At 41.1% G+C, this 14,284-nt stretch overlaps 1 protein-coding gene across 9 annotated transcripts in view; it reads left to right on the forward strand.

Moving 5' to 3' along the window:
• Positions 1 to 689: 689 nt before the first annotated feature.
• AOPEP (aminopeptidase O (putative)) overlaps positions 690 to 14,284 on the forward strand; it is a 214,864-nt gene continuing 201,269 nt past the window's right edge. For 8 of the 9 annotated variants that reach the window (XM_069776426.1, XM_069776425.1, XM_069776428.1 and 5 more), the window contains exon 1: positions 690 to 765. The gene's annotated coding sequence lies outside the window, so the exon portion shown is untranslated. The remainder of the gene's footprint in view (positions 766 to 14,284) is intronic. The other variant, XM_069776433.1, reaches the window with a different exon arrangement.

The raw sequence follows: 14,284 nt of genomic DNA on the forward strand, positions 1-14,284 counted from the left end.
TCCTCAAGGAGCCTGGGCACCTGTGCACCGAGAACCGAATAAACGGCAAGACTCAAAAAACGGAACACCGCAAAGCTGAACTCGGTGTTTCAGAGACCTTTCATGGTCCCGATTTTAACAGCCAGCGGCCTGCCTACCATTCCTAGACAGCTGCAGAGCTGATTCAGTGCTAGCAACCGTCGGATGCTTTCAGCGGCTACTCCTTTTGCTGACAGGAGGTACCAGAACCATTTGCCAGTGAGAAGGCTCCTGGGCTGGCCCGGGAGCCAGCCGGCAGCTCCAGCACCCAGCCAGCTCTGAGACACAGAAGCAGCTAACCAGCGATCAACCGCTCCAAGAGCTTAACCGTTCCCTGCCAACCTAAACGACAGCATGAAGTATCTAATTAAGCCTGTGACGTAAAACTAAATGCTTTTACTTATACCCTAAGCTGCCTGGCACACCGACGGCAGGGCCCCACCTCAGCCCGCAAAAAAAAAAAAAAGTGTGCTCCTCCACCTGTGATCTTATCGTGCCTGCAGAGGCCGGTACGAGCAGCCAGGCAGCTCTGACGCCGCAGACTCCCGCCAGTCACCTCAGCGGCCCGGCTCCCGCTCTGCCCCCTCCCGCCTCCCGCCGCCGCCGCCTCACGGGTGTGGGCGGAGCCTGCGGGGCCCGGGGGCGGGGCGGGGCAAGGCAAGTGGGGGCGGTGCCGGGCGGGTGAGGTCATCAAAAAGCGCCGCGGCCGTTCCGGAGGGCGGCGGGGGTTCGGCGTGAGCCCGGCAGGTAACGCCGCGGCTGTGGCGGGCGGTTGGTCGCGGCAGCTCAGCGCGCCCGGCGGGGCCGGCAGGGGAGCGGGCCGGTAGCGGCCGTTTGTCGCGCTCACCCCCTCTCCCGTCAGACGGCTCCACACGCGCCGTGCCGTGCCGCGCCGCGCCGCGCCGCGCCGTGCCGTGTGGCCTCGGGAGCCGGCGGGTTGGCGGTGTCAGCGGCCGCCGTTGTAAGCATTCCCTCTCTGTTCACCCGCCAGCCCCGTGCCTCCGGCCTGGCGAGGCGCCCCGGGCGAAGGAGGCGTGAGGGGGGAGCCGGGCGCCCCGTAAGGGGCCGGGGCGCGCTGGCTTCCCTTGAGCCGCCGCCTTTCCCACCGGGGGCGTCGGGCCGATCCGTGCGAGGCGCTGCTGGAAGTTCGAACGTTGCCGTCCCTGCCTTGCCGTAACGATCGGAACTGCTGCGGCGGGAGAGTAGTCAGCAGTAGGGCCATCAGCGTGCCGAGTAGTAGGGGATGTGCAGCCAGCAGTACCCGTCGTCTTCTCTCAGGCTACTTAGGCAGCTTGAATCGGTGCTCTTCTTGTAGGGCTCTAGTTTTAAGTATAGTTTCCTGAGAGAACTTTAAATGCAATTCTGCCCAAGCTTCTCGAGGCTGGTTAACAATCTTTTCTGCTCATTGGCTTCTTCAGCGCTTTGAAACATGCAGGTGAAACTCATGTCTTAATATGTGACGGTTTGTAATTCATCTGAGGATTTCAGCTTAGTTGTGTGCTAGCTCCTTTACTCAGGATAATGCTTAGTTTTGCAAAAGTCAAGCCAAGTGACAGGCGGCCTGCCAATGACAACATTGGAAAGAGAAGACACTTCTGATTCCAGCCTTAAGGAAATAGTTCTTTCACACTGTAGGTGGTATTTAATAAATGACAGCTGCATTGAGTTAAAAACAGTCACTCTATTTCAGCACGGGTTTGATTTGGACACTTCCTATGTATGAATATCTTCTCAACTGCATGCTCCACTTCCTGAAAATCAGACACGCACCCCCCCCTTTCATGTGTGTGTTGAGTTGAAATAAAATCCAAGGTAATTTTTCACCTCTTTAATGCTGTTCATCATTTCCACAGAGTCACTGAGGTTGAAGGGGAGCGCTAAAAATGACCTAGTCCAGTACCTCTGCTCAGGCAGAGTTAGGTATAGCAGGTTGCGTGGGACAATGTCCACCTTGAAATCATGTTGTAAAATAAAAAAATTTAAAACTCTGTCCTTACACAAATGGGTTTTCTATAAACATGGTAATTGTAGATTTGTGGGCAGGGACTTGGAAAATATTTAGCTGCATATATTTGGGCTGTTTTAATGATTTTTAGGTGTTTGGTCACTACTGTAATACAAAGAACTGCTGATAGATTAAAGAGAGTTTATGGGGAATATCAGGATGATCTTGCTAGCTCATTTACCAATAGCAAGTTATCTTCTGTCTCAATCTGTGGTTAATTATGGGTTTTTCTTCAGGAATGGATGGTTTAGGGGCAGAAGGGGACTTGGATTTTTTGGTGTTTCCCTTCTCATTTCATCTGAAAGAAAGAAGGAGTTTTCTGTCTTGACTTGTAATTTCAACTAATAGGAGGCAAATTCCACTGCTGCTAACTTGTAGTTGGTAAAGAAGGTCTTCCATTATGCTCATTGTTTCTATAGTTTCCAGACTTAAAAGGAGGCTTCTGGAAAGGCACCAGCTGCTTTGTCAAGGAATATTACTAAGTGAATTAATTTTCACATCAAAGCATCATTACGATGTGCACTGGGCTTCTTGTGACGCAGAGTGAGGTCTGCAACCTCTTTTGTATGGATTGGTTGTAGTAGTTGAACAGTAGCAAATGTTTCTGTTTGTTTAAGTGTTACTTTAATCTAAAGAACTCATTCCGGCTTTAAAAAGGCTTAAGATGGCTCAGCTATTTGTGTTAAGTGTGTGGAATAAAAATAAGTTTGTAATTACTGAAAATAATGTATAGATATTACTTGATATTTAAAGAGTAAAATTACTGTTGACGCTGATGTTCAAAACTGACTCTTGGTAAGATCTTAGTGTCTTACATTGTATGAAAAATTTATAAAACTGGATTTGGAAGAAGCTTCCTTGAAAGCATTTTAAAAGGAATTAGTTATAAACATCTTATAATTATTAAAGAGAGTGTTTATCCAAAAGACACCCTCTCCCCCCCCCCCCCCCCCCCCCCGCCCCAGTTTTCACTTTCTTTAAATGCTAAGTGGGTGTTGTGGTTATTGTGGGTTATCATTCTAACACCTGCATGTTGAAAGCAACTGAGTTAGCTTTTATGTACGGACAAAGCAAATCATGCGTAACTGAAGGTGAAGAGAAACCAAACATGGCTTTATTTTGCACTGTCTTTTACATGGGGATAAAAAGCTGGTGGTGTTTATATGTGTAGTATCTGGATATTGGCCAGTGGCATGTGGGGAAAGTCTGTGGTACTGAAATACTTCTATACCTTTTGAAGAAGTACTTTCATAATTTAATGTTGGTAGTAAGTATATTGCCAGGGTAGTTCAGATGCCCATTTTTTTTCTTCTTCACTTTCCTCTGCAGGACAGGATTATGTTTCCAAGTTCTTCCTTCTCCTGGCTCTCTATTTCATTTTCCTTTTAACTATAATAACAAAGTGTGCATTACTGTGTATTTCTTACCACAAAAAAAAATGGTTTTTGCTATAGTATTTTTAGGAATTTTATTCTCTAATCTTGTCTACTTTGCAACCATGTTTTATTTTGCCTGGAAGCTCTTTTCTTGGGTTTTCTTTCAGAGGTGTATGATTCTAATTCAGGCTGATGCTTTCTGTATTAAGTGGAGAAGCAATGTTATACAAATATCATTCCATGAAGGATCGCTTCTCCCCTTTTTCCCATTCTTTGTGCCTTTTATGCAACTCCATTATGCACAGATAATCAAGACTGAGTCTATTCATGTTGGCCACCATCTGCTATTATTGTGTTTACTCTTTTGCAAACATCTATCTTCTAAAATATTAAAACATGTAACCAAACAATTAGCTTGCCTTATATTTTTATGACTCATGCAGTACATTTGATAAGGAAGGTGCATTGAATGTGAGGTCTGTTTTAAAAATGTATTAGTAATTTGTTGCATCTTTGTGTGTAGAAGTAGTATCACACAAAGCAGTGTTTGTAAAATGATCATCAAGAGTTTGTGGTAGCATTACAGTTCCTAATTTGTTTTCATGCTTAGAACCTAGCTAGCAAACCTCCTTTTCTAAAGGTGAAATGCATTACTTTCAAAAAAAATGAACACCAGATACTTGTATTATGGATGGAATATAGCAAAAAATATTATAGAAGACAATGTTGTGTAAGAGAAGTATCTCAAAAAAGATGTCAGAAGTAATGGCTCTAGTATCTTCTCTATGATGACGGTACCTTGATATGTGCATAAAGTAGTGAGGAACTTGTCATATCAAATTCAAGCAGTACTGACTCAGAACAGCGTATTGAGGAAGCAGTAGTAAAAGATGTACTATTTGCATATACAAAGCTCAGATATGTACAGAGAACTTCCAAGGTGTAGAGCAAGGATATTGCTTCAGCCGTTGAGGTAGTATGTTTCTCGTATTATGTGAACACCATGATTACAATTCATTCTCAACCTTTTAAGGAAGAATGAAAGGAAATGCAGAATGAATAGAAGTTCAGTTATAAGGGTGTATTAGATAGCTGGACCACAAAATAAACCAAATGATACCTGCATGCTTTGACATTTGCATGACAGAATGCATACCAATGGCTTTTGCTTGTCTGGAAAACACTTTAGAGGTATTTGAACCATGTTAGCAACAACGTAGGGAAAGTTGCTAAAAAGTAGGGAAGAATCCTGCCTTTGTATACCTAGATTTGACTTGCAAATTTGCATAACATTGCAGCTCCTGTTGATTTTGCTTGGGATTTTGATAAGCTGTGTTTAGTACTTGTGGTAGAAAGCATGTTGGTGGGATAATTATATTATGGGTTTTGTACATTTTTGGGAAGACTTGGTTGAAGAAAATATAGAAGTTGCATTTAATCAAATGCAGTTGGAATGAAATGGTAAATTAAATCATCATTTACAGCCTCTTCTGTTGAACTCCCCAAGTTATCACATATTTATGAAAAGACATCACAGTTCAAATAAGAGGAGAGCATGGGGTTTACAAGCATGTTTGATTGTTGCACAGCTACACTTTTTTTTCTTTTTTTCTCCTCACCTATCTCTTATACCTGTCATTATAACTTTTGGCTTCTGTGAGTGCACACATACTTTGTCTCACCTGACTGATTTAGTCATGTTGGACCAATGAGGGACAGTCTATTTGTAGATGCTAAACGTCAAACAAAATATCAGCATGTGCTTTACAATATTGTTGAAATAGCAGTACTGACTGAAAGCAAAGATATAGATGCCTAGCATGTAAATAAATGCAACAATATATATAAATGTGTATCTTTTTGCCCTGTTCAGTAATGGGTTTTCACAATGGTCCTTTCCAGAAATTAAAAAACCCCACGTTTTAGTTCTGATATTACATTCTGCAGTAATTTTTATCTTCCTTTTCTATTGAAGTGCATCCTTTGTTTATCAATTTTTGCTTGGGTTTTTTTTTTTTTTCACTTGGTTTGATTTCTGGTTTGCTTTAATGTGATTCCTATGTCATCAGTTTCATTGCTACAGAAGTTGGGTGTATAGTCAGTAATTGCCTTGATCTTTTATTTTTCTTCTTGATACTAAAAGGCTGTCTATTTAAGTGACCAAATAAACAGTTCATTCCTGTCTTTTCTTCTTGGATAAAACTGAGACATTCTCCCAGGGTGGTTGAGATCCAGTGTTGGATAAGCCAAGCACAGCCTGAAGGAGGAGTAGATATCCATCTTGTCTGGAACAAAACCATTTATCCATGTATTTTAATGTCATAAAATTAGCAGTGCTGTGGAAGACAATGCATCCGTTCATCTCATGTCAAGTTAATTCTTATGTAACATGGCTTTGGGCCCAGATGAAACATTTAAATCATCTTTCTAGCTCTTGATCAGGTGACTATCATATACATGCCTTAAAATACTGCTAGATTCTTTGAAAATCTGCATAGTCTTATACGTTTTTTCTGTACTGCAAATACATCATTTTACCATTAAATTTCTTGTTAATAAAGCAAGTACAAGTAAAATAGGATTAAAAAGCACAACTATTTTGCAGCTCTATTAGTATTTGCTCCTTCTAAAAAATCTGGAAAATACATTGTGTTAGCACTGATTATACCTATCTTCTATAAATTTTGGTGTGACGTAAGTCTGAAGTTGCAAGAAGAATAGTTTAAAGGCAGTGTGTGTTGTTTGTATTTTGTAATCACTTATAAAGTGAGAATTTTATTGCATATGTATCCAACTGATGTAATGCGTAGTGGTGTAACATTACCCCCACACAAGAGGGCACACCAAGTCCTCTGGAATATAATTACGGAAAACCTTTTCAGTTAGGGTAAATTAATATCTGCAAAGAAAATAATAAAAGCACACCTTGAATGTGGTGCTACGTATAATTTTTAACAAATGTTTTGTATGAAAATTTTATGTATGTGCCAGAAAACTTAACTAATCTTGCATTAAAGTCCTTTAGGTTTAGTTCGGTGAATGTTGTGAAGTTCTGTGACTGAAGATTAGCACTGTTGTTTAGGCTGGCTTGAAGAAAAGTAGAAATTAATCTAACACTCATGTCATCATTTATTTCTTACCATAGTGTGTTATAGTCAAAAGATTATAAATACAAGAGTTCCCATAGTGAAGTGAAGTGAAGTTCCAGGATTCAAATACAAACATTTAATGATCTGAAGAGTTTTTAAAAGTTATTGTTAACTTTTGGTAAAGTTCTTTTGTGTTCACATTGAAGGTTTTATTTTGTATTCTCTCTCAGAAACAAGCACAATGCTTCCCAATTTTCCATCCCTAAAATTTATGTATGGAATGAACTTTTTTACAGGTACATTAGTGTTACTTGAAGATTTTTTGTCTTTGGGTTCATCTTAATTTATTACTGAAGTACCAGTTGATTTAAGTTTTAAGGACCTTTTCCCCTCAGTCTTTTCTGTACTAGTTTTAGCTTTGTAATTCTGTTTTAGAGCTTTTTAGAGTCAGTGGAGGGAATAAATAATTAGACTTCACTATGCTTTGGGGCTTCTGTTCATCTCTTCCCTTTTCCTATCCTTCCCTTCCTAAGACATTTAGTGGCCCAATCTCTATTAAAAGCACTAGGTACTATCTCTCTAGGTCTGTATACTTCCTGCAAATCTCTCATATAGTTTGCAGATGTCTTAAGATGCCTTTATAAAGACTCTTAAGGAATTTTCTTTCCAAACACACAATGCAGACAATATTGTTTAGGCATCTTCATTGTTACAAACAATTAACATTTTTAAGTAGCTACTCTGAACACTGTGTGGAAGATCACCCTAATAATACAGCAATGAAATACATATTAAAGCTAAATTCTATGTGGAAAATAAACCACCAACTTCAGAAACAGTGATGTAGTCTGACTATTTCTAAACATATAATCTATCTTGGAAATTTCTGGTTAATTAACCTTGGAGCAGAAGAGTAATATTTTGTTTGTCCTCTTGTTATTTCAGCTACATTCTAGACTTCTATTGAAAATGTAAAGACACTGTTTCCTGGGGGTATATTTTGGTATACTCGTTCTTAAAATGATGTATTTCTGTTCTTTATTTGCTCCTTACCTTTTGTTACAAAATGGAGTGGTTTAGACTGCTTAAAGAATCACTTCTAATGGTATCAGCAAAAGAAAAATGATTTAGTAGGAATTTATATAACAGCGCAACTTCACAGAATTTGATGGCAAGGTTCACTGTATTACTTAATACATGGATGAAATGCACAGAAGAAAATTGAGTTAAAAAATTAAGTAGTATCAGCCCAAGTCTTGTCGGCTTTCGTCGACAGAACTCCGAGCTTTGCAAACAGAAAAGTTTGTGATCTCTGACAGGCGTCCCACTCAGAGGGGGATGCTGGTTGCAGCCTGCTGTGGTCCAGGAGAGCTCAAAAGGTCTCACTTAGTACCACTGTTTATAGGTTCAGGAGATGATTGACTTTAGTGATAAGCAAATTACTGGGATTCCAGCTGCACTGGTACCATTTCAGGTGAGTTACAATTCTGATAAGGAAGACTCCGGGGCTGTTGGAGAATGACTTAAGATTCAGATATGGGATGCTCCAAGGCGGTTAGGGAAGGAGTGGGATATGTCTCAAGGTTGTTACAAGAGAACTAGTTATCTCTATTTCTGTTTTTTGTGGGGTTTTTTTGCTGGACAGCAGGAGTCCTTGAGACGGTCTGCATGGCTTCGTCTTAGCCGTGTGAGAGTTCCAGGTACAGTCAAGGAATGCTTAACCACCCGACTCATTTCAGTTATGCTAAGGCCAAGCGAGACTTCCCGAGTTCATAAATCAGACCAAAGAAGGGGAAAGAAATGCACCACCGCGTTCCACCCCGTGACTTAAGTCAATCCATATTTCTCCCACAGAGTGGCGGTATGGTCGCATCTTGCCTCTGAGAGTATAAACAGCTCACTTTCTTCATCACTCGAACTATTTATCTCTGAATTGTTAGGAGGCTATCCTAGTAATTGTACATCCTCTTCATTTCCTCCAGTCTCAGTTTTTCCACCTCCACATGCAGTACAACAAGATTTAGTTCCTTTTCCCCTTTTTTTCTTTCAATACCTATATGCCAACTGGGTGTTCAGAATCTCTTAAACCACACTTTTTTCAAACATCCCAATCATTTCTCAAAGTAAAGAATAAATCAACACAAGTTACCTCATCCCATTTTTCAGTCTTACGACAAAACAGCATTAACTGTAATAATGTATTATATTTCCAAGGTCCATTTTCTGGCCTCTTCTCACCATCCTCTAATCAGTATTGTGGCCACCCCTGATTACAGTAACATTTTAACTGATCTTTTGTCAGGGGCCCCCCACCAAATTTATTCCAGTTCTTTAGGATGCATCCTAAGGGAGAGCAGGAGGGTACTTCCTGAGAAGCAATAGCACTCATTTTGGTACTGAAAATAATTTACGAGGGACGTCTCCCTTCGTCTTCTGCGGCGTATCCTCCTTGATACGTCTTACGTAGGATCCAAATGCTCACTGCTTTTCAGTAGTCTTCCTCTCCCCCCTTTTTTTGAAAAATTACCTCTTTTAAATAGCATTGCACTTTTGTGTCACTTACTGCCCAGCTGCACGAGAGGAGCTGATGGAATCCCTGAGCAACACGTTGGTGTGCGCTGGAGTCCACTCAGTTCTTTTCTCCCCGTTGGGTGCGGCAAGATGATCCGGGCAAGGCTGTCAGTGAGGTCCCATCTGGGTCGCCAAAACTTGTTGTCCTAAAAGCGGATTCATTTACCCGGCATGCAAGCCAATAACACACAGAGTCGAGGTATTTTCAAATTAATTTCAGTGATGCGTGTGATCACATGCCTGTCTTAAGATAGCATACCCTTGTCTCAAAAGTCCTCACATTTATACACTTCACTAATGCATATTCATTTTTATTTTCCTTAATGATTCCTTACTTATTTTTTACCCTTTATGTAAATTAGTGCACGCACTCTGTCTTCTTCCTTTGTTACCTTCCTTAGAGTAGGTAGTATCATTTGAGTAGGTGGTCAATGAGTCAGTGGTCGCAATCTCACCCTGTAGGAATTACCTTTTGCCTACTTCTTCCCTGATCTTGGCCATTCCAAGTTGTTCTTCAAGGTTTATTGACCAGACCACAATCCATTACCTTTCCTGACATAAAGCCCCATTGTCTAGTAGTTAGTTCCTAAACACTAAATCATGTCTAGTTATTGTTTCCCTATTTTAAATATTAACTTAATGGAATTGTACACAGGACTTTAGCAGCTCCCTGGGTATTTCAGTCATATTATACATATTAATTGATAACAGATTTAGGTCATCATGTTGTAACAGTTTTCTCACCTATGTAAGAATCATTCTGCTGGGGGTAGGTAGTACGTCGTGATATGACTGTAGTTTGTGGCAATTGGTAAGTTTTGACAGGAGCTGAATAGTTAAAATCGTATCCCACAATTTTGGTAAAGTTACAAACACAGGTCTTTGAGTGGTTGTATATCTCCACAGTGGTATTGTTGCTATTGTTGTTGTTGCCGCCATCAATACAGATTCATTTGTTCCTGTAAAAGAAAAGAAAGAGAAGTCTTGGTGGAGAGGGCTGAACGGCTTATCCCTTTTGTGATGCAGGATAAACCCACCTAGCACTGATTCTGTGTTTTGTACCACTGCTATCAGTAGCTTCCCAAGCAAGTGAGTTACAAGGTTTAGAGTCATAGGCATAGTTCCAATTTGCGGCAGATTCACCATAACAGGTTGTCCAGGTGTATTTTCTCAGCTTGTTTAATTGCTCAGGTTAGAGACAAAAGTCCTCCCCACTCCAAGTATCTCTGCTCTGTTTCTTTAAGTACAGTTGAGCTAAACAGTAAAGGTCTCTTTGGTCTGTTAGGGCCAGTTTGGAACAGATTACAGTAAGTACCATGTTCTGCAAAACCCTATTCTGCTATAATAGGATCGCGGGGGTGAATTGGTCCCAGTGATTGATATGTTTTTAATTCCTGTATTAAGGTTTTAACTGCCTTGTCTTGTTCAGAGTTCCATTTCCATGGTTTTCCCTTCAGTAAAAGTGAGTAAAGTGGGCAAGCAATGATAGAAAATTCAGGTACATGCATTCTCCAGTATAAAGTACCCATGAGTTGTTGTAGTTCTTTCCTAGATTGGGGCATTTCTAATTGGTCTATTGTACTTAGGGCGTCTGGTGGAATCACTGTACTACCTGCAATCCACCAAGTACCTAAAAATTTTACCTCTCTGTCTGGCCCTTGATATTTCTCAGGTGGGATCTCAACTTCTGCTCTGTGTAGTGCCTGTCGCATTGCTGCTGCTGCTTCCCCCACTGTCTCAGGGGAAGTGCCCCTGATTAGAATATTGTCTATATATTGGTATAGTTTCACATCCTGGGGGAGTGAGACTGTAAATGTTCTGCAAGCACAGCATAAGCAACTGTGGGAGAACATTTATATCCCTGTGGGAGTCTGTTAAAGTGAATTGTACACCTTCCCAAGTGAAAGCAAATTTCTCTTTATTTTTCTCTTGTAAGGGGATCATGAAGAACATGTCTTTCACATCTAATGTTGCCATCCATGGTTGTGCAGCTGCTTGCAAAGTAGTTGTTAAGTTTGCGATGTTTGGTATAGCAGCTGTTAGCGGGGCTGTATTGGCATTCGAGTGCCCCCAATCAATTCTTAAACGCCACCTCCCATCCAGTTTACGGACTGGCCAGATGGGTGAATTATATGGGGAATGAGTTCTGGAGATGATTTTTGTTTTCTCTATATCTGCTATTGCCTCTGAAATTCCATTTCATGCTGTAGCAGAAGTCGGATATTGTGGCACATTAGTAATCTGTGAATCAGGAACTGCAAGGGCTGCACGGCATACATGCATTCTAGCCTCTTGATTTTTGTCAGGGTTGGGGTTTGAACCAAATGACCACACATTACCATCCAGCAGGCACCAGGCTCAGCCCTTCAAAACATCAAAACCCCAAATATTTTCATTGTGATCCTTGATAGCAAACTGAGTACAGCCCATACGTTTCTCATCCGGGAGCCATAAATTAACTTTCAAGGTTGAGCATAGAACAGTTGCTCCATTTACTCCAGTGATTTTAACTCTTTGCTGTCCGTGTCATACACCCAGCTTCTCAGCATCTTGTTTTGTTAAGATTTAAATTTGTGCTCCTCTATCTATTAGGAGTTTCACTAACTGTTGTCGAAGGCCAACTGGAATCAAAGTGTATGGGCCATTGTTATCTATCCATTGATAGGATTTCATTTGCCAGACCGACAGACCAAATCATTGTCTGGGCGCTACTAGGTTTTTTTTTTCCGAATCTTTGGGAGAAAAAATGTTATTATTCCCTCTCAGAGGAGGAATCAGTGTCTGAGTGTTTGGAGCATTTATTGTCTGATTGTCGCCATCATTATGTTTCTGAAATGCGTGAATTAGACTCTGGATAAGCCTGGCATTTTGTCTTTGAATTGCAGTTCTAGGGATACCTAGTGACAGTGCTTGGTTGTATAATTCTCTCCACCTCTGAACCCTGGATTTATGATCGATCAGTGGCTTCCTGTTCTTGGGGGTTATTTTGGGTTGATTGTTTAAGTTGCCTAACATTATGACCTATCTTTTTGGTTTCATCAGATTATCCCATCCCATTTCTTGTCCATGATTTATGATGTCATGCATCAGTGTTGCCCGGGCGGGGAGATTCCCTTGCACTAGGGCTTCTTCTTTGTCGTGACTGACTTCCCTCATGGCCAAAAGGTCTGCGGCTTTCCTGATTTCATCTTTTTTGCAATGAGGAAGAGTTTAAGCATAGCAGGGGCTCCCTTAATTAGAGGCTTTATCATGTCAGGATCCACAATGGCTGGCTGATACAGGAACATTAAGAGAGGTGTGTTCATGCATGGCCTGGTTACAGGCAGCTTTTGTAATACCTGTAGAGAGCTCGTTTAAGGATTTAATAGGTATTAACAGAGGTTCTCCTTTCTCTAAAATATCTATTCCACCAGCCCAGTATGCCACTCGTTTTCGAGTGGAGATCATCTGGGGGTACAGGTCCAGCATTTAAAAAGACACCAGGGCCCCCAAATCCATTGGCTTCATCACCATTGAGTAAAATTCTATCTCCCCCAGTTAGACACACTCACCATAGGTATTCAGTTCCAGTTTCGCCTGGCTTACGGCTGTAGCATTCTTGTAAATTGGCCATCTGAATTGGATCGAATGTTGTTTTTCGGGTACAATCTCCTGCTCCACCTGGAGGTCCAGTGGTCTCTTCTGTTTTTATAACGGGCCTGGCCTCATGTTCAGGGGGATTTAAAGAAAACAGAGGATTATTTCTCCTTGGATAGTTATCATCGGGGTCACCCCATATGTTTCCATCCCATTCTTTAGGGGATACAATTGGTTTCCTAATTTGCACAATGTCAGGGGGATAGGGAGCTTGCGTAAGCATCATTTCAACCCTTTCCTCGAACTTTTGTTTTTTTCTCTTTTTCTTCCTGTAACTGTTTCTGCAGCTGCTCAATTTTCAAGGACAGTATTAATTCAGCTGCTTTTCTGCCTTCTGTTTCTTCCTTTAAGTCCAATTCCCTTTTAGCGCTATTCTTCCTAAACTGCAGAGCAGCTTCTAAGTAGGTGCCTAACATTTTGCAAATAATTCCCATTTCTTTTCCATCTTTTACATTGCTCTGGCTAACTTTAGCTGTTTTTCCACAGATTTCCAATCATGCTAGTTGTCACGAGCCCATTCATCAGAAAATTTGGGACTTGAACTAATTTCATGTTCTTATAAGTAATCAGTGATACTACTTGCCATCTGCCGATATGCCAATTTGTCATAAAATGGAGTGGTTTGGACTGCTTAAAGAATCTCTTCTAATGGTATCAGCAAAAGAAAAATGATTTAATAGGAATTTACATAAAAGTGCGACTTCACAGAATTTGATGGCAAGGTTCACTGTATTACTTAATACATGGATGAAATGCACAGAAGAAAATTAAGTTAGAATCACATGAAAATTAGGTATACAGAGACCAAAACACAGTAGGTTAAAAAAAGAGACATATACAAAGAAAAACTGAGTTAGAGTTGATTTCTTGTGATTTGTACAGAGATCAGGAGTGTGAAAAGGGTAAGGAAGACCCTCCCATTGAGTCACGAGGTTCAGAGAAGACCCCCTTGCTTTCTAAACTCCTGTCGGAGTCTAGGTGTGGCTGGATCAACTCCCAGTCCCAGACATGGTCAACAGTTTATATCTAAAGGGATTATGAGTATAATAACAGCCTGGGATTCATTCACAGTCCAGTAAAGTTCACGACAGTAATTTAAGTATAGATTTGAAAAGCAATAACTTGTAATATACTTGCTGTAGAATATTCAGATTAGTACACACACACATGCATAAAGGCACTGAGAGATATACATAAGCAAGTAAAAGAAGTATACCTGTTAAAAATTCGCCTCGAGTTCAGTGGAAATGTTCACGTTGAATGCTTTGGCACCATTCTCAACAGGCAAAGTGTTGAGCCTCAAGGAACGGAGAGTATCAGCCCAAGTCTTGTCGGCTTTCGTCGACAGAACTCCGAGCTTTGCAAACAGAAAAGCTTGTGATCTCTGACAGGCGTCCCACTCAGAGGGGGATGCTGGTTGCAGCCTGCTGTGGTCCAGGAGAGCTCAAAAGGTCTCACTTAGTACCACTGTTTATAGGTTCAGGAGATGATTGACTTTAGTGATAAGCAAATTACTGGGATTCCAGCTGCACTGGTACCATTTCAGGTGAGTTACAATTCCGATAAGGAAGACTCCGGGGCTGTTGGAG

This window comes from Haliaeetus albicilla, chromosome Z (assembly GCF_947461875.1).
Source record: "Haliaeetus albicilla chromosome Z, bHalAlb1.1, whole genome shotgun sequence".
In the NCBI taxonomy this organism is placed as follows: domain Eukaryota; kingdom Metazoa; phylum Chordata; class Aves; order Accipitriformes; family Accipitridae; genus Haliaeetus; species Haliaeetus albicilla.